The following is a 19,030-nucleotide window of genomic DNA, read 5'->3' on the forward strand; positions in this document are numbered from 1 at the left end:
GCATTCTTTGACTGAGAGAATTCAACTCTGGTGCCTACAAAATGTCTTCTTAAGATTCCATTTTTTCAGTTAAGATCTTGGAAATGAGAGGGAGACAGGTGCACAGGTAGAGTCCAGGCAGTACTCCAATAGGTTTTTGATGCTATAACGTTTTGTGAAACTAAGATTTCTGGAAGCCCAGAGGTTCAGTGCCCTCCTGAACTGCAGGGGTCAGAGCTTGCCTTCAGGAGTTGTTTTCCAGAAAAATTAAAAAATTCCTTTGTTTTAAGTATTTTATTACTTCTCGGTTAGATCAAGAGTGACAGATTTTTTCCAGTTGTCAGCCTTGCTGAGTGACATTAACCCGAGTTTAGAGAAACGAGTCCCTCCTAACTTGGGGGCATTCACCACATCTTGGCTGCAGTACTTCTGCTCCCAGTCCTATGTGGCCTTGGCATGAGTCCTGTGACTGACTCACCAAAAGCAGAGGAAGTTTCTACTCATGTATTTTGTCAAGTTCCCTACCACCATGCCCCAGCCTCTGACAAAAGACAGGTTTGACACACAAAGGCCTCACACCCTAAAAGTCCTAAAAGAAGTTCACGACCTCCCCTGAATTCACATTCAGTGTTCTCTTCCTGTGATTCTCAGCTGTGATGTCTACAGGGAATGATTGTCCTGTAGACATGACTGCGAGACACTGTGGAAAACTCTGCTAATTAAGGTTGAAGTCTGTCATTGACCGGAAAGCCTTCTGGGGCTCTGCACGATATGGAGGACTCCCTTCATTGGCAGGGCTTCCCCTTCTCTCATCTTGTGTGGGGAATACTAAACCCTCTGCCTGCAGAATGTCACGTAGCCTTAGTTAGATTACAGGTTCAACTTCCTTTCTCCTGCTAAGAACCTGCTCACCTAGCACCTGAGATTTCCTGAAATGCTTCCCCATCCTAATGAGGCACTTCTGGTACTCTAAGTCTTCAGCCAATGGCCTTTGCCCATCCTCAATGTTTCTACCCCTCCCCCCCAAATTATATAAACCTCGAATCACCCCAAGTAAGGTTGATCTGACTCTCTGCAGCTGTTTGATCACTCACTGTATGTACTCGCAGGGCTTCTGGACCCCCACCCCCTTCATCATCTCTGCTCCCATTGCCTTTGTGGACCAATATCTGCCTACGGAGGGAAGGAAGAGCCATAAGACATAGTTTGGCAAGGGCCTTCTAGGCCACAAAATGCACCTCTGCACAAATTGCCTCTAGGTCATGCTCTCTGCTGATAGGACTGTGTGCTACCGTTGATTAAGTTCTCCCATCCCCACCTCAACTTCCAGGGTTCCCAAACAACCCTGGTTATCCCATAGCCAGAAGAGACACTAAATGAACTGTCTCCACTTTGCTACTTTCTGGATTTAGAACTTTGGCAGCTCCTTCTCACCAAGATTCACAATCTTTCAAAGAAAAATAAAGGAGATGCTTCCTCTGCATGCTCAGGATTCAGTAAGACAATGGCATTTGTGCATGTGTGTTCCTGTTCATGTGTGTGCATGTGACTGTGAGGCCGGAGGACAACCTCAGCTGTCTGGCTCACACGATGCCCAGATTGTGTTTTCAACCCGGGTCTGCCACTGGCCTGAGACTCTGCAATTGGCTGGGCTGACTGAGCAGTGGGCCTTAGGGATCCTCCTGCTTCTGCCTCCATAGGCTGGGATTACAAGTGCATACCACTGCACCTAGCATTTCACACTGCTTCTGAGGACTGAACCTAGATACTCATGCTTGCAGGGTAAAGGCTTTACCAACTAACTGAGCTCTCTCTCCAGGTGCTAAACATGGCAAAGAGGACAAAGTATGTGTATATATATATGTGTGTGTGTGTATATATATATATATGTATATATGTGTGTGTGTGTATGTATGTGTGTGTATATATATATGTGTGTGTGTATGTATGTGTGTGTATATATATGTATATATGTGTGTGTATATATATATGTATATATATGTGTGTGTGTGTATATATGTATATATATATGAGCGTGTGTATGTATGTGTGTGTATATATATGTGTGTGTATGTATTTGTGTGTGTATATATATGTGTGTGTATGTATGCGTGTGTATATATATGTATATATATGAGTGTGTGTGTATATATATGTGTGTATATATATATATATATATATATATATACACATATATGTCTTACCATTCCTTTTCTTCATGTGGTTGGAGGACATTTCTTTGTCAGCAAATCCACCCAGCAAGGACTTGGAGCACAGCCTCACAGCTGCCCTCCGAGGTATAACTTGGGAACTATGATGCTCTCTCTGTATTGGAACATTCAATGCCACTGCTCCAGAATGGATATAGATCTGAGCTGGTTATAAATCCACATTAGGCAAAAAATCTCCACAGCAACAAGTTAGTTGGTCTTACATTTTTTGCAAAATCATTTTAGTTGAGTGACAGCTTTCCCGTGAGCCATTGAATTGGCCTAGACATTGTTTTTAGAGCCCATTAGTTAAAGAATTTGTGTTATGTAAAACTGACCGTAGAGATCTGGGAATGGTTGAGCTGATTGGAAACTGTACGTTCAATGTAAGTTATCAGTCTGGTTTAGACAAATTAAAGACCTCGTCAGCTCCCGGTGCTTGATATGAAAGCACCTAGGCTCACACAATAGGTCACACTTAAGTGACTTTCTACTTAAGAATGAAACTGTCCTTGTGCCATGCCTGCATTGGTGCGAGGGGACAATAAGAGGCAGCTCCCCTAACTGAGCTTTTCTTAAAGGAGCTGACCAGGTCACAGAATGGAGTCACCATGCATGAAAAAAGAAAAAAAAATACAAAAATAATTTGACCTCCTAAAAGAATCAATTTTTCCTTGAAGTGGAGCAAGACACTAACAAGTGCTCCTGTGAGCTTCTTTGCTACTGAGTCGCCCTGTGAAGGCCTTGCTTCTGCACGAGGCATTGGTCACTGGGTTTTAGTGTGTGCCGATTCTCTTGTCTATTCTAATGGCATGGAGTTTCTGGCAGGGTACACCTGGGACCAAGGGGCTGAACTCACTCCGAGACTGTGCATTTGCATGTGACAGGTGGCCTTCAGGACACTGAGGATTTAAACACCACACACGCCTGGAAGAAATAGAGTATAAGTTCTATCTGAGGTTCCCTAACTAAGGGAACACTTGCTTCCCTGTGGCCAAGTTTCAATCTTGTATTATTTGTTTGAAAAATGACACTTTAGCAAGTATTCATGGGGAAAGAAAAGAGAAGAAACTGGGCTGGAAGCATCAGTTTCCTGTGAGTACGCCGATGTCCCGCTTGACTGACGTGGCAGTGCACGAGGCTTCATTTTCATTGCGAGGCAGCATCAACCTGCTGTCATAGTCTCTGGCGAACAGGCTTTTTACGTCCTTCCTAGCCGAAAATGACTTGGTTGCGTCAAAACGACGACTTCTCTAAGTGCTATTTGGGATGCAGGAGGGGAATGGGGCATGAGCATAGGACAGGGCATTGGAAGTAGATAAGATCAAAGCACGTTATATGCATGTGTGGGGGTATTATAATGAAAGCCCTTAGGTGGTCTAGTGTATAAACACTAGGAAATTTTATAAAGACTTAGAATGAGCTGTTTTACACGAGACCTACCACACAAAATGATACAGTGACTCCTAGGGTCATCCTGCAGCCCAGGTAGGGTGGGTGATGAAGACATACCAGTCTGGATAGATGTGTGCCATTTTATACAGAATAAGCAAGGAGGTGCTTACTTCAACATTCCAGTATGCAAACTGGAGTGACTGCCATCCAGGCTGGTCCGTCTCTCCCCTGATTAGGGTTGAGCCTGGCTTGTGAGAGAAACTAGAGGAAGTAAGCATGCCAGACAGCCAGGCACATGCGTAAAGTGAAAAGAAACTTGGGCAGCCACAGCAAGGTAGAAGCGACTGGGAACAGTCCAGGACTCCGTCTCCCATTCGGTGTTCACCTTCCAGCCACCTGCTGTCTGGGCAAAATCCCACCCGGAGAGGGGACTCTGATCCCATTTCCCTCACTTTACTTATGTTCCATCTGAAAAAAAATCCAGATATTCTCAGGAAAGATATTTTGAATCTAACAACTTTAGATGAACCCAATCTCACCTTGCAAATTAAGAAACCAAAACCAAAACCAAAAATGTACGTGACTTCATGTCTTTCATAGAAGGTCTGAATGCCAGAGGGTACAGAAAGCAGGGATCAAATGATTACTATCAAGGCCAGAACTTCAACAAAACATTTGTTCTGAAAAGCACAGACTGTTATGACAAAAGTCTAGACAGCGATAATGACTCTTAATGTTAAAAAGAAAAAAAAAAGACTGTAAGAGAAAAGAAATGGAGAAGGGAAGGAAGGGAGGGAAAAGGTAAGGGAGGGAGGGGTGGAGGAGAAAAGAGGGAGGAAGGAGAGATAGGAGAGAGGAAGGAAGGAAGGATGAAGAAAACAAAGAAGGGAGGGTGGAAGTGAAGAAGGGAGGGAGGAAGGGAGGAGGAGAAGAGGAGAGAGACAGGGAGGGAGGGAGGGAAGGGCTGACTGTACTTTGAGCTGCATACTTTCAGTCCGTTTATACAGAGCACGCACTGGGAGAATCCAGCTGGCAGGCAGAGATGTAACACAATACACTCGGATGCCCTCACAAGTCAGGAGCTTTGGGGGCAGCATACTGGAGGGTGAAGGAAATTAACCAGGATTTGATTGCTGTTTATGAGAAGTCAGGTGTGAGAGGCACACACCGATCTTTGAAAACAGACTGGATTTGCTTAAAAGCAAATGGTTTTTGTTAGGGGGCTTATTTTACTCATGTCCAAAATATGAAATTACACCATTAAAGGAAGTGGTAAAATCTACATCACTCCAAAGCCTTGGGGATATATCCACGTGTTCCCACACGTTCAACAGCTATGAAAAGTGTGATTCTCATTTCTACCTGCTAATCGAGTACTTGGAGGCATTCAGGGGGGGCTTATCCTCTTACTTTTGATTTCTGAGCAATTTCAGAAGACACATTCTATTGCAAAATAAACTCAAATGCTTATAATTCCAGAAATTCATGTTACAACCAACGCTTTATGTGGTTTTTACCCATGGTGTGAGGGAAGCAGTCATTTCCACATTCGTGGTCTCATTTAAGGTTTTTCTGGGTGAGGGATTAAGAAAATACTTAATGATTTTGTGCATCTCATTTGTATAACTTTCTAAAAAGGTAATGGGGGAAGTTCTGAGAATTGAGAGAAAAGGGACTCTGGCCTGAAAATTTGAAAATTTACTTTGATTCTCAGTTCTGTGACTTTTCCTCCCTCTTTTCCTCCCTCCCTCTCTCCATCCCTCCCCCACTTCTTTCCTCCCTCCTTCTCTGTCTCTCTCTGTCTCTCTGTCTCTGTCTCTCTGACTCTCCCTCTCTCCCTATCTCCCTCTTTCTCCTTCCGTGGTGCCAGTGACCAATCACAGGGTCAGGCCAGTGTCCACCTCAGAACTGCATGCCCTGGTTCTCGCCTTCCTTCCCTTTTGACCTCACAATTCTAAGTGGGCATTGTTAAACAAGATGGGGAGACCCATCCCTGCAAGGTCCCACGGAAGCATAATATCGTCAGAGCAGAAACCGGCCTTTACATGTTTGTAGTACTCTTTGAAAAGTTTAAGTGCAATAAAATCTTTTCACTCTTTCAATATATAAAACATATTAATTACTTCAGCTCTTAGAAGGAACAAAGCATTAAATCACTTTTTATTAAGTTACTTTTTAATAGATGTATTTTATACTTACAAAAATCACAAAATTTACATACACTAGACATACTTATTAGCTTTGATACGCATGCACATATGGTGTTCATGTTATTTCAGCCCATCTTTACCAGGGAATTAGCCTCACAGGAGCGTCCAACTTCACAAGAAACACAATTAGAAGTTGTAAGGGCACGGAGACACAAAGTAAGAAAAACTCTCACATAATGAATAGCAGTCATTTCTTATTGCGCTCCTAAGCATAACCTCTGAGTCCTCCCAAGAGAAAGCCCGAGAAGCGGCTACAGCTTCAGACTCTTTTATAAGCAGTGTTAGAGAACAGTTAGACCCTCTGACAATTTTATACAAACAACTTACTGACGTCAGAGATTATACTATCCCTTGCATAGTTAACGACTTCCTGGGTTTTTCGGGATGAGTGGAAGGAAGGGTCTAGAAAGTTAGAGCAATGGGGACCGTAGGCAGCTGGCCCCAATGCTCCTGCCTTCCTCCTCCTCCTCCGACAGGACAGGGGTCATCCATGCTTACTGAGACAACCCTGATATGAACAACGGAAGGCTTTCATTACGCTTTCCAAAGTTGTAGCAACACATTCCATGGGCTTGCATTTGTGTCATCTAGACTTTGAGTTCAGCCCACGCAATTGTCATGAATCAAACAGCTACCTAAGGGTGAGTTTAGTTTTCTTGCTACTCACGCTTTCTGGCTGTCATTTCCTTGAGAGATAAAGTAAAAATATGCATTTCTATTTATCTGGGGACTTTGCCATGGATGCATGCTGTGAAGACAACCTGTGATTCTCCAAGAAACTTCTTCCCACATAGACACATCAGCACCAAAGCACTTACTCAACCCAGTGATCATGGGATTATCTCAGCTCCCAATAACTAGAGTTCCTTGCAGTGTATTTGCATTAGCGTTTTCGTGTTCATAAAATATTAGTGTTGTCATTCAAGGAGTAGAGCACGTGAGTAGCAGACGAAACAAAACTCAGCTTCAAGACCTCAGTCCGAATGGGGTTCTAGTTTGTTTGCCTTACCTTCTGGAAACACAGGAGCTTTCCACAGTACTGTTCCTGGGTTGCTTTGTCTTGACCTTGACATTTGACCCCTGAGGTCATAACTTGCATTTAGCTATGCGAGCACTTTACAGCTGAGCCGTTTCCCAGGCCTGAGAGCATCTTTGAACACGACATCCCTCAACACATCTCGTTCTCACGTTGCAGCGATAGAACTGACGTGGAGAGCTCTGTGCCAGGGTCATGGGCAGCCTGCTAACACCACCGGGATACTTGCCACAGAGTCTGGGAATGGGGAAGCCATTCTTTAAAAGCCAAAGTTTCCAAAGGAGTTTCACATGCTCATTCACTAATTTCATTTTCTGCGTGGAAGTATTTTGGCTCCATGTAGGCCTCTCTATGCACCACCTACATGGGCACCAGATGCCCTGGAGCTGGAATTATAGACAGTGTTAAGCCACCCTGTGAGTGCTAAGAGCTAAACCTGGGTCCCCTGCATGTTCATCCAGTGCTCTGAACTGCCAAGCCATCTCTCTAGAGGCCCACCCCCCCCCAAACAGTTTCAGAATCTTGAATTTAACATTAAAAAGTGTGAAATTTGGGTGGGGAAAATATATGTGCAGCTCAAGATAGAGAGCAAGTCCTAAGCATTTGCCTGTGACGTCCGAGGTGAGACTGATTTCATGCATGGGACATGGAGTAACTGAGGACTCAGTGTGCACCTGGAGCCAGGCTGGAAAGAGGGAGGGACAGTGAGGAGTAAACTATACCTGTCCTTAAAGTTCATTCACATTCTCTTGCCACATCTCAAAGGTGGGCATCCGACTCTCCAGTATGAGGAAAATACATCATCATCCTACTAGGGCACAAAACACAGGGTTTGGCTGTCTCAAAGTCTGACGCAGAAAGACCTTTTACACCTTGAATATGGTGGTACGTGATGGTGAGACAGTACTCTGACTGCTAAAGCAGGAAGGTCAGAGCTTCAAGGCCAGCCTGGGATAGTTAGTGAAACCTTGTCTCAAGTAAAGGATGAGGGAGATGGAGGAAGGAAAATGTTACTGTCGCTAACACCTTCACGTGATAGAGGCATCTGAGGGTCCACTACCAACTTTCCCTCTTTTGTTAAATTGGTATTCATGTCTCTTTAAAAAATATTTTGGAAATGTCTGCTAAAATTTATGACTCAATAACACTAGTTTTAATCGTCTTGACCCCCCTCATTTTATTTTACTCATTTTTCCAACAACAATAGAAAAATCAGCCCGAGGAAATGGTGGTTTTGTTGGAATGGTTGACTGTGGGGCTCCAGGGAAGTTACAGAAGGAATTTTTGTCTTTCAGTTCTTGTCTGAACCACAAGCCCTGAAAAACCAAGAGTAAGCAATAGATTCGAAGCTCTGGGAGTTTACAGGGGTGGATATTACCAACTCCAAATTACAGTTTTCATTTTTCTACACTTGTTTGTGGGGTGGGGGTGGAGGTAGGGGGACTGATTTTAATGTAAGTGACTAGTAAAGTGTTTTACTAAAGCATGAAAAATAAATGCCTTTCCTTTTGAATTTTATGGAAAATAATGGCTTAAGGTTTAAATTTAGCTGTACATGGGGATGGGAGAAGGAACAAGGACAAACGGAAAAGTAACCCACTGTACGGGAGCTTTGAAAAGCGAAACAGGTTTCTAGATGCATCCGGGGATTTGTGAAACCATCTTAAATATATTCCAGAGATTGAACCATAGCTAAACAAAACAGAATTCACTCAATGTTGTCTGTGGTATGGAGTAGTTTTTCCAGTCTCGTCACTAAAGACATTATAAAGGTCACACTACTCAGGAAGGCCTAAGAATGCCCACCAAGGTGAGCCCCAGAATGATCACAATTGCTTCCTTTGCGAGCATAGGTACAGCTATCAGAAGGCAGTGGACATTTGCCACTGGTCACAGTGATCTCTGAGGTGGATGGATGCTACTCTACATTTCAAAGAAAACCAGGCAGGGCCTTAGAATGTGGAACAAAGGCAGGCTCCCCAAACACTAACAGAAGTGCATATGTTCTCCCGTGGGCAGTGTACCAAGCAAGACCCCCGGGCTTTGTGTGACGTGAGCAGAGAACAGCCCCACTGTTCTCAGTTCCTAACTCAGCCTCTAAATTTACATCGGTTTTCCTATCGGATTTTAATGTAAAGTCAGTAGGAAAAAAGGTGCGTATGCTTCAGAAAGTTAGCATGCCTAAGGTGTTTTTAATAGTAACACTAATAAAAAAAATCACCACGCATTATCTTTACAGATATTCTAATACATTCTATCTATAATACATAAGGTTTTCAGTATATTGCAGGATCACATGTCAATGGTTCTTTTGCCTAACATCATTATAATATTTTCACATTGCCTCCAGAGGTCTTTGGGTGGTACCTGTGCGAGCAAATGCATCTTGTTTCTCAAATTTATTTCTCAATAACCCTCCCTCATTATGTGTAATAAACACATGTGAGTCCTGAGATCCAAAAAAAAAAGGGGGAAAACAAACAAACAAACCAAGCCCTAAGAGCTGAGGTTGCCCTTTGTGGCTGAAATCCAGTGGCAGTGTGGTGAGAATCCCACCCAGGCAGGTGTTGCTCCTGGGAACCACTCCTGCTGGCCAAGGCTGATCTGGTTGCAACCTGAACTCAATAACTTGGAAATAGCAAACCAGTAATTTTGTGAATCCAATCAGAGAACAAAAAAAAAATCACAGAATATTCCAGCAAGTAAGAAAATGGAGTTGTAAATATCAGCCTCGTTTATTTCCCATTACCACAGCTGGAGGCGAGAAAAAGAACACGGTTCTATGTAATACGGTCTGCTCGGAGCTGTCACGCACAACAAGGTCGAAGACGCAAGAGAAAATTCTACGAAAAGAAGGCATGCACTCTCTTTCCACAGGGCAGTTGTAGCTCTCTCTGTCCTTCATTGCCTTTAGAAATCACTCCTAAGTTTATAATGATAGATGACCTGACACCATTGGCCCAAAAGTAAATTAGAGGACAGTTCCCAAGCCAATGTTACTTGTAATGAACTAGGGTATCTCTTTTGTACCACACACCTTGATGGTAGTTTTCACAAAGGCTCTCATATCCAAGTTTCCTTAGTCTCAGCAGCGTACAGGCTTTGAGTTCTTTTCCATCATTCTTCGCGCACCGTGCATTCTTCACACACGCTGACCGCAGTTAGCCCGCCTCTGACAGCATCGACAGCGTGGACCGGCCAGCTGTCGAAGATGTGCCTTGTCAGGCCAGTGACTAAAGGTCTTCCAGGTACATGTGTCCCCTGGCTTGCACCTCTCCTCAACACCCTAAAGTCCATGTCCCTTTCTTTGTTTCTCTAACTGCAGTGAAAATTCTTTCATTTTCTTTGACATCATTGACACTGAATACTTTGTACGTTAAAGCAACCAAACCAAACCAAACTGCTTAGTAGCTGGAGAGATGCTGGGGGAGGGGTGGGGAGGGGGTCAGCATGCTTACTGCTTTTCACAGGATCTGAGTTTGATAGAACCTGTGAACCAGCGAGCAGAAGGGCCACCTCAGTAAACAGACGGGCACATTCTGGCAGTGTGGTTGGTGGGTCTGTTTGCAGTAAATGCTCCAAATCAGTGTGATGGGTGGGTACGTTTGGGAATCTGAGCAAAAGGTGGAATCCCATACACGTGAGCCAATGTTCTGCTAATGACCTGGAAGAGGAAATAATTGGAGGGATGTGTATGAGGAAATGGTCTTGGCCACAGGGGAACTGAGGGATAGAACTCCCCAAGGAAAAGAACTCTGTTACCAGAGACAGGTAGATTTAAAGGCACGGGCTTTCTTTCCCATGATTCCAAGAGTGGGGCTGAGAGGCATGAACGATGTGTCCAAATAGGAGACTTGTGCTATGATGTCCGTGACTTCAACTGAGGTGGTGGCTCAGAAACCGGAGGGCAAGGAAAGGTGGCCTAAGTTAAAGGACAAGAAGTCAGGAAGAAGAAACGTTTATTAATAAGAAAAGAGAGAGGCAGGGAAAAAAGAGAGAAAAGGTGGGGGAGGGAGAGAAAGAGAGAGGGGAAGGGAGATACAGGGCTTTGGTTAGAAGAGTGAATAAAAGGGCCAACTGGTTGGCTCTAAGTTCATCTTTGAAATAACACAAGCCCAGAAGACGAGGTGACAGACAAGAGAGGTTGATTAATTAATGCTCTCAGCTTTCCGGAACCCTTAAGCAGCATCAGAGAAGAGTGTAAGAGCAGCATGTTGAGTTTGGCAATTTCAAGCATGCAGGATGAATGTTACTAGAGCTCTATTCTCTCCAATCTCCACCCAGACTGGAAAGTTAAATGACTTGTCTGTGACTTTACGGTTGATGGCAGGACAGCCTTTGAGGCAGACCAGACCAGGCGAGGTCTAGTGCTCATTCTACCAGGCCCAGCCTGTAGACTATACAGTGTGTACTCTACCAGAGCATGTTGCCGGAGGGACCAGGCATGGTTCTGAGAAAAGAATTCCCCCTCATTCTCTATTACCATCTATATCCTGGCCCCATCCCCACCTTCCACATTTAGGAGCAGCAGAAAGTATACAAAGTGATCGGCAGTTGGAGAAGAGTTAGAGGTTAACAAAAGGTTATAGGAGCCTACATTGGAAAATAGAAGAAACTCGCTGAGCGGGATGCCATTGGAGTATAATCTCAGCACTCTGGAGGACACAGTAGGAGGCTCGTGACTTTGGGAGTGGCCTGGGAGATAAAGTGAGGCCTTGTCCAAATGAGTAAACAATAAAAACAAAGCAGACAAAACTAATCAAATGGCTGCTTTTCATGAGGAAAAATTTTCATGAGGGGAAATTGGTTCAATTACCTAATAATAAAGTAGAAATAAGTGTCTGAAGTGGATTTTTGTTGTGGTGGTTGTTCATTGTTTGTTTTTAATAAAAGAAAAGGTTTAATTAGGCTTATGGTTCCAAAGAGTTAGAGTCCATGATGTCAGAGGAAGGCCATGGTGGCAGGAAGAGCTGAGGGCCCACATCTTGATTTTCAAGCAGAAGGCAGAGAGCACCCTGGGAAGGGCGTGAGCTTTTGAAACTTCAAGCCCTTCCTGGTGACAAATTTCCTGCAACAAGGCCACACCTCCTAATAATTCCCAACTGATCCCTTCCAACAAGTTTCAAACAGATGAGCTTAGTGGGAGCCATTATCATCCAAACCACCACAGACCACTGTGTTCTGTAAGTTAACAGAGTGGAAACAGTCTACTTGGCCAGGCAGAGCCTTCCAGTGTAATTCCTGTTTTCCCTACTTTGGAACTCTTATCGAGGAAGTATACCTGTGTGGTCCCCTAAAGTGTTTCCCTTGTGTCTTCTCTGGTTCCATTGCTATGCCTTCAGTGTGGCTTTGCTCAGGTCCATGGCTACTTGAAGCGTTTATGCTCTCACATGACCTTTGAGGTGTGATGTAAACTTATTTTTGGTGTTAAAGTTACCCACTGCTACATCAGGCTGAGATCTCCTTATGCTGTATGTGGGTTTTTTTTTTAAATTTTTTTGTTTTTTTTGTTTTGTTTTGTTTTGTTTTTGTTTTTGTTTTTGTTTTTTGTTTTTAACATAAAACGATGTGCTGTTTCAACACGGAGGGCATATACATTACATTTTATTCCTATGTTCTTCAGGTAGCTTCCAATATATTTTGCTTATTACCTACTTTTCTTGTACACTTTTAGTTTAGTGTGTTAGTAATATATGTTTTTCCTTATTTCTCATTGGCACAAGACTTTTTCTACCAGGATTTCTTAAAAAAAAATGGGATTTCCTAAATTCTTTCTTTTCCAGGTATAGGATTTCATAATGCTGGTCTAGTGGTCATGAATTCCCGCAACTTATCCTTTCCCTGGGAATTATTTCCCTTGGTGTTTTCAGTGATCTTGGCTGGTAGTTGTTTTCTTTCCGAGACTGAAGCACATTGTTCTGTGTCCTCCTGACATTTAGAATCCTCCAGAGAAATTTGCAGCACCTGTAATATATTTGTCTTTAAATGGTGCTTGACATATATCTCTGTAGATTTGCAATCTTTCTTTGTTCTTTACTTTTTAAACAATCTAATAGTGTGATGTGATGACATACTTCACTGACCATGCGTTTTGAGCTTCTAAATGCCTCTTGGACTTGTACACATCTTTCTCAGGATTCGAGTTTTCTGCCATTATTTTGCCGAAGCAATTTTCAATGTCCCCCAACTTCTTCTCCCTCAGACATGCCAATGAGACAAATGTTTGACTTTTTAGGGTATCCCAGAGCTATTGCATTTTCTCTCTTACCTCTTTATCTTTTTTACTTCCCCTTTGTTCTTTCTGTTAGGCACTAACAATTCAAGAGATATATCTTCAAGCTCTGTTGGCTTTTCTTCCATGTGATCTAATCTGCAACCAAGGCTGCTTGCAAATGTTTCTATCTGACCCTCAGACCTACTCACTTCTATAATTTCTGTTTAGTTCTCCAGACCCTGGGTTGCCTTCCTTAACTCATTTAATTCCTTGTGTGAGTTTTTCCTTGTATTTCTAGGTTGAGAATTGTTCCTTTGTTACGATGTGTATCTCTTATGATACTATATAATGGTTTCCTTAATGATGTTCTTTTAATAATGTGTCTTGAGAGGTAGCTGTCCTCAGCTCTCAGCTTGATACACAGCACCATGCAGGGAACACTCTAGGTAGAAAACAAAAACAAAAACAAAAACAAAAACAAAAACAAAAAAACCCAAAAAACAAATAAACAAAAAAGGCTAAAGGTCTTGAGCTGTGAAACAGGTGCATTTTCCTGAGAATAATCCAGTATTGGGACTCTCATTTGTGTCATAGTCTCTAAGGCTAAAAATCATGTTTTTTTTCCTTACATGACCCTGACATGGCAGAGTTAGAAAGTAGTGAGCTGTATGCTCAAGTGGGGGCAGCAAGAGATTTTTTTTGTATGTTTTTTAAAAGAATATTTTATTTATTTACATTCTAGTCATGCCCCCAGTCCCTCTCCCAGAATTTCTCATCCCATTCCTCCTCCCCCTTGCCTCTGAGAGGGTGCTCCCCCCTCAGACCTCCAGCTTCCCTGGAGCATCAAGTCTTTCAAGGATTAAAGGCATCTTCTCCCACTGAGGCCAGACCAGGCAGTGAGGATTCCCAACTTCAGTTCAATGATTGGGTGTAAGTATTTGCATCTGTCTCAGTCAGCTGTTGGTAGGACTGTCTCAGAGGACAGCCATGCTAGGCTCTTACCTATAAGCACATCATAACATCAATAATAGTGTCAGGCCTTCGTGCTCACCCATGAGACGGATTCCAAGTTGGGCTGGTCATTTGATCACCTTTCCCTCAGTCTCTTCTGCAGTTCTTTTAGACAGGAACAATTCTGGGTCAGAAATTTTGACTATGGGTTGGTAACCCAGTCCCTCCGCTTGAGGCCCTATTTATCAACTGGAGGTGGACTGTTCATTCAAGTTCTCTCTACTCAGTGTTGGGCAGTTGGCTAAGGTCTATCCCCATTGAAACCAGAGAGTCTCTCACCTCCCACGTCTTTGAAACTTTCTAGAGTGTCCCTTTAACTCCCTCCTCCTTTCTCCTCAGGCTGCATATTTCCACTCATTCTTCTGGCCCTCTGGGCTTCTCTCCTGCCCCCCTTAAACCTGATCATGTTCCCCCCACTTTCCCCCTCTCCCAAGGAAGAGATTTTAAATGAAATATTTTCTGGTTTTCAAGTGGAGTTCTTTGCTTGAGGTACAAGGCCCAGCCACCAATGTCAAAGAAAAGGATTAAAAATATATTCTTATCAGAAAATATTCATAAATCTATTATTGTAATTATTCCCCTTCTGGCTAGGACAAACAACTTACAAGTACACATTAAGTTGAATGTGAAAAATGCAAGCAATAGTCCTAGAGATATTAAGGATTTCTAGTCTCAAAGACTTAAGGAAAATGCAGACACAGGTTTATGGACATATTTTAGTGACAAGGGTTTAGTGGTGCCAATTTTAATACCTCATATATATAGTTTTCATGTTGTTCCTTTCCTTCAGAGTATCTCAGCTCTCTTAAAGGTCCTACTGGACCAAGCTGAAGATTCCACTTTCGATGATATGTTTAATGATTTTAACTCTTTTAAGGAAGCATTCAATCCAATTGACTAGTTATTTCATTTATTTTTTGAGACAGGGTTTCATGTAGCTTAGGGTGGTCTTAAATTCTCTTTGTAGCTGAGAATGACCTTGAACTCTTGATCTACCTTCCTAAGTGCTGTGAAGATACTATTGTAAAGATAGTATCATCATTTTGTTTACATATCTTATCTTCAGTGTTGATAGTTTTGTACCTTTTAGTTATCTAAATGGAATTTTAAGTATAAAATGAAATAAAAGTATTTAAATACTTGATACATCCTGCTATACAAAGGTATTAGTGGTGTGAAGACTCAATCCTCATTTCATAGATTTAGTATCACATATAGAAAAGGTCATTAATTACTTGCATTACCTGAGGTGCAGAAGTATGGATTAAGTCAATATAAAGCAATGGAAGATAAAAATGTTAAACCAGACAGACTTTGTGCATCATTAATACTTAGTTCTCATGTTCAAGTGCTATAGAAACACAAACAAGATACTGGAGGGCTGCTATTAACACAGGAACTACAAAATTCAAACACATAGGGAGGCAAAAATTACAGGCAGGCCTAGTATATGTTCTTTCTCTCTCTTTTAAAAATTAGACACACACACAAAACAGAGACCAAAGACCAACAAGAGAAGAAAAACATTTCCAAACAACAAAGAAACAACCCCCCATCCTGCCCCCTCAAACCCCATGAAGTTTGTTTTATGTAGCCCAACCACTCTCAGTTGTGGGGCCTGCCCCGGCATGCAGTTCATATGCTTGGTGCGAGTCTATTGGAAAATGGGATATTCCCTCTCCCAGCAGGTATTGCAGATGGCTTCTTGGTTAGGGGTGAGACTGATGTACACTTCCCCTTTCAGTGCTGGGACACTGTCTGGCTTGAACCTGTGTCATCTGTGCCGCCATGGTTTTTGTTGCCTTTTTTTTTTTTTTTTTGTCTTATTGGGCTCTTGTGCAGTCATGTACGCCTTGGTCCTCCTGTGTCTAGAGTAGTTCTTGGAGTCATCCACCACCTCAGGCTCTTACAGCCTTTGCACCTCTTCTTCTGCATGGCTCCTTGTGGCCTCATGTGAGGGGTTTGATGAAGACATATCATTTAATGTGTGTGTTTAATTTTTAAAAGAGAGAGAACAAAAATTATCCAGTTGTGGGGCTGTGGACTAACTCTTATCTATTGGAAGAAGCTTCTTGATGAGTGTTGAGGAAGGCACTGATAGTAGCAGGCCATTAAAAGTAATTTTATTGTTATGTTTCTTTAGCATAATCATAGTAGGTTTTACCATTGGCCATGGCCTGTCTTGTCTCAGGTTCTCGGCCACTTTAGCAGTGTCATGTGTAAGATCTAACTCATTCATGGAGTGAGCCTTAAATCCAGTCCCAAAAGTAGTTGGTTACTTTCAGATTTGTGCCATTGTACTGGTTAGTTTTATGTCAACTTTGCACAAGCTACAGTCATCAGAGAGGAGGGATCATCAGTTTAGAAGATGTCTTCATAAAATCTGGCTGTAGGGAATTTTCTTTTTTTTTTTTTTTTTTTTTTTGGTTCTTTTTTTCGGAGCTGGGGAATTTTCTTAATTAGTGATTCATGCAGGAGAGCCCAGTCTATTGGTGGGACTTTTTCTGGGCTGGTTAGCAGGCAGTGGTGGTGCATACCTTACTCCTAGCACTTGGGAGGCAGAGGTAGGCAGATTTCTATGAGTTTGAGGCCAGCCTGATCTACAGAGTGATTTCCAAGACAGTCAGGGGTACACAGAGAAACAATATCTCAAAAAAACAAAACAAAAACCCAAAACCCCAAACAAACAAAAGAACACAGGTTGAGCATCCCATGGAGAGCAAGTCAGTAAGCAGCACCCCTCCATCGCCTCTTGATCATTTCTGCCTCAGGTCCCTGACCTGGTTGAATTCCTGTCTTGACTTCCTTTGACGATGAACAGAGATGTGGAAGAATAAACCAAATAAACCCTTTCTTCCCAAGTTGCTTCAGTCATTGTGTTCCGTCACAGCAACAGACACCCTAGCTATGACAGGCCTTATTGCATCGTTTGATCTTGCGGTCACAGTTGTAGGTCACAGCATATGTAGCTGGATGACAGTGACCCTTATCCTTCTCTTCCCTTATGTTTTGAGACCCTATGTCTCTCACTGAACCTGGAGCTTACACGCCAACCAGACCTTTAAGCCACTGGTCCATTCCTCCCATCCCCAGCACTGGGGTTATGGATACGCATCACACCATACCTGCCTTCTTTGTGCATAAGTGTTGGGAACTGAACTCCGTGTTTGGGAAGCAAATCCTTTTCTGACAGAGCCACCTCCCCAAGCCTCTAAGCCTTTTGGCCTGGTCTCAGTTCTCCTGATGACTCTTTTGTTGTTTGATTGACTTATCTTCATTTTATGTGTATGAGTGTTTTGAATGAATGCATATCTTTATAGTATGCTCGTGCCTAGTGCCTGAAGCCAGAGGAGGCATCCGGTACCTTGGGACTGGAGTTACAGATAGTTTTGAGCCACCATGTGGGTGATACTAACCAAACCTAGGTCCTCTGCAAGAACAGGTGCTTTCAATCACAGAACTAACTCCACCCCCTTACCTGATGATTCTTAAAAGAAAATTTTTCCTTATGAAAAAATTTACATGTATGCACACAAAAGTAGGTCAGAGTTATGTGGGAAACTCCCAGCTATCCATCACCCTTTAATAATAAATTTTTTAGGAACATTTACTTCATTTTAATCTTACCAACCTCTTCCTCCATTTTGAGACATGCCCCAGAACCATATTGTATCTATAGTTATCTCTAAAAGGTAAAAGCTTTTTAAAAACCTAACTACAACCTATTATTACTCTTTAAAAGTGACAGTCTTAATGTGATTAAATATACATTCAGTATTTAGTGTTCAAATTCCTCAAAAAAGTCATACTTTGAAAAGGTTTCATGTTAAATCATATATTAAGAAAATAATGTCCACTCACGGATTCATTGATATCTTTTAAATTTCCAAATTTCCAAATTCCTATTTTCCTTCCCTTTCTACCTCCCTGCCTTTGTTGTTGAAGAAGCCAGTTTACTCATCTTGTATGTAGCACATTGTGTAGATTTCCCATAGTTAGGGTTTGCTGCTATGTCTGTGGTGGCCTTCTGCCTTTTTTGATCTTCACTAGAAAAGCACAGGTAGGTGTGAAGTGTTTTAGATTAGTTGTTTAGTTCTTGGATTGACTTGACATAAGGAAGGGTCATCTGGGAAGAAGGAATCTTAGTTGAGATAATGTCTTCACAGCACTGGCCTGTATTCAAGTCTGTAGAGCTTTTTCTTGACTCATGGTTGATATGGGTGGGTTCAGCCCACTGTGGGTGGTGTCACCCCTATATAGATGGTCCTATGTGTATAAGAAAACAAACCAAGTAAGCCAGGGAGAGCAAGCCTATAAGTAGTAGTACTCCAGGGCCTCTGTTGACCATTGCTTCCCATAGTTCTTCCACTGATTCCCTTCAGTTATGGACTTAAAAGCTCTAAGTACTTCCTCCCCAAGTTGATTTTGGTCATGGTGTTTTATCACAGCAGTGAAAACTCTATGACAGAAATTGGTTCCGTGGTGTATTACTGGGACAGAACAGACTGTGTGGTTTTGAGGAAGACTGTGGACAGACTTTGGAACTTAGAGCTGGAAAACCCCTTGAGTGCTCAGAGGTCAACAGGCTGTTCTGAGGGAGCTTGAAAGATCAGCATTCTGAGAGCATTCTGAGTGTAGACAATGGGAGCCCAGTTTCTGAAATTTCTGGGTGAAGTTTGAAAGTCCCTTCAGAACTCTGTCACAGCCATCAGACATGAGCATCTGGATCTGAAGTGTTAGAAATGATGAAGAAGAAACCAGTATTATGGAGGTGAAATCTTATGGGGGTATTTCCTCAGGTCAAGAGGGTTTGAGCCTGCATCTCTTGTCAGCTGAATCGGGCAGTGTTTAAGAGCCACCCAGTTAGTACTGATTTTGAAGGTATAAGGAGATCAAAGCAATATGCTGAGGCTTAGAGGTTGGGGGAGGCCATTGATAAACATGACAAAATCGCAGTAGAAGGTGCCCAGGGGAG

Source organism: Rattus norvegicus, chromosome 2 (genome assembly GCF_021556685.1).
Source record: "Rattus norvegicus strain SHRSP/BbbUtx chromosome 2, alternate assembly SHRSP_T2T, whole genome shotgun sequence".
Classification (NCBI taxonomy): Eukaryota; Metazoa; Chordata; class Mammalia; order Rodentia; family Muridae; genus Rattus; species Rattus norvegicus.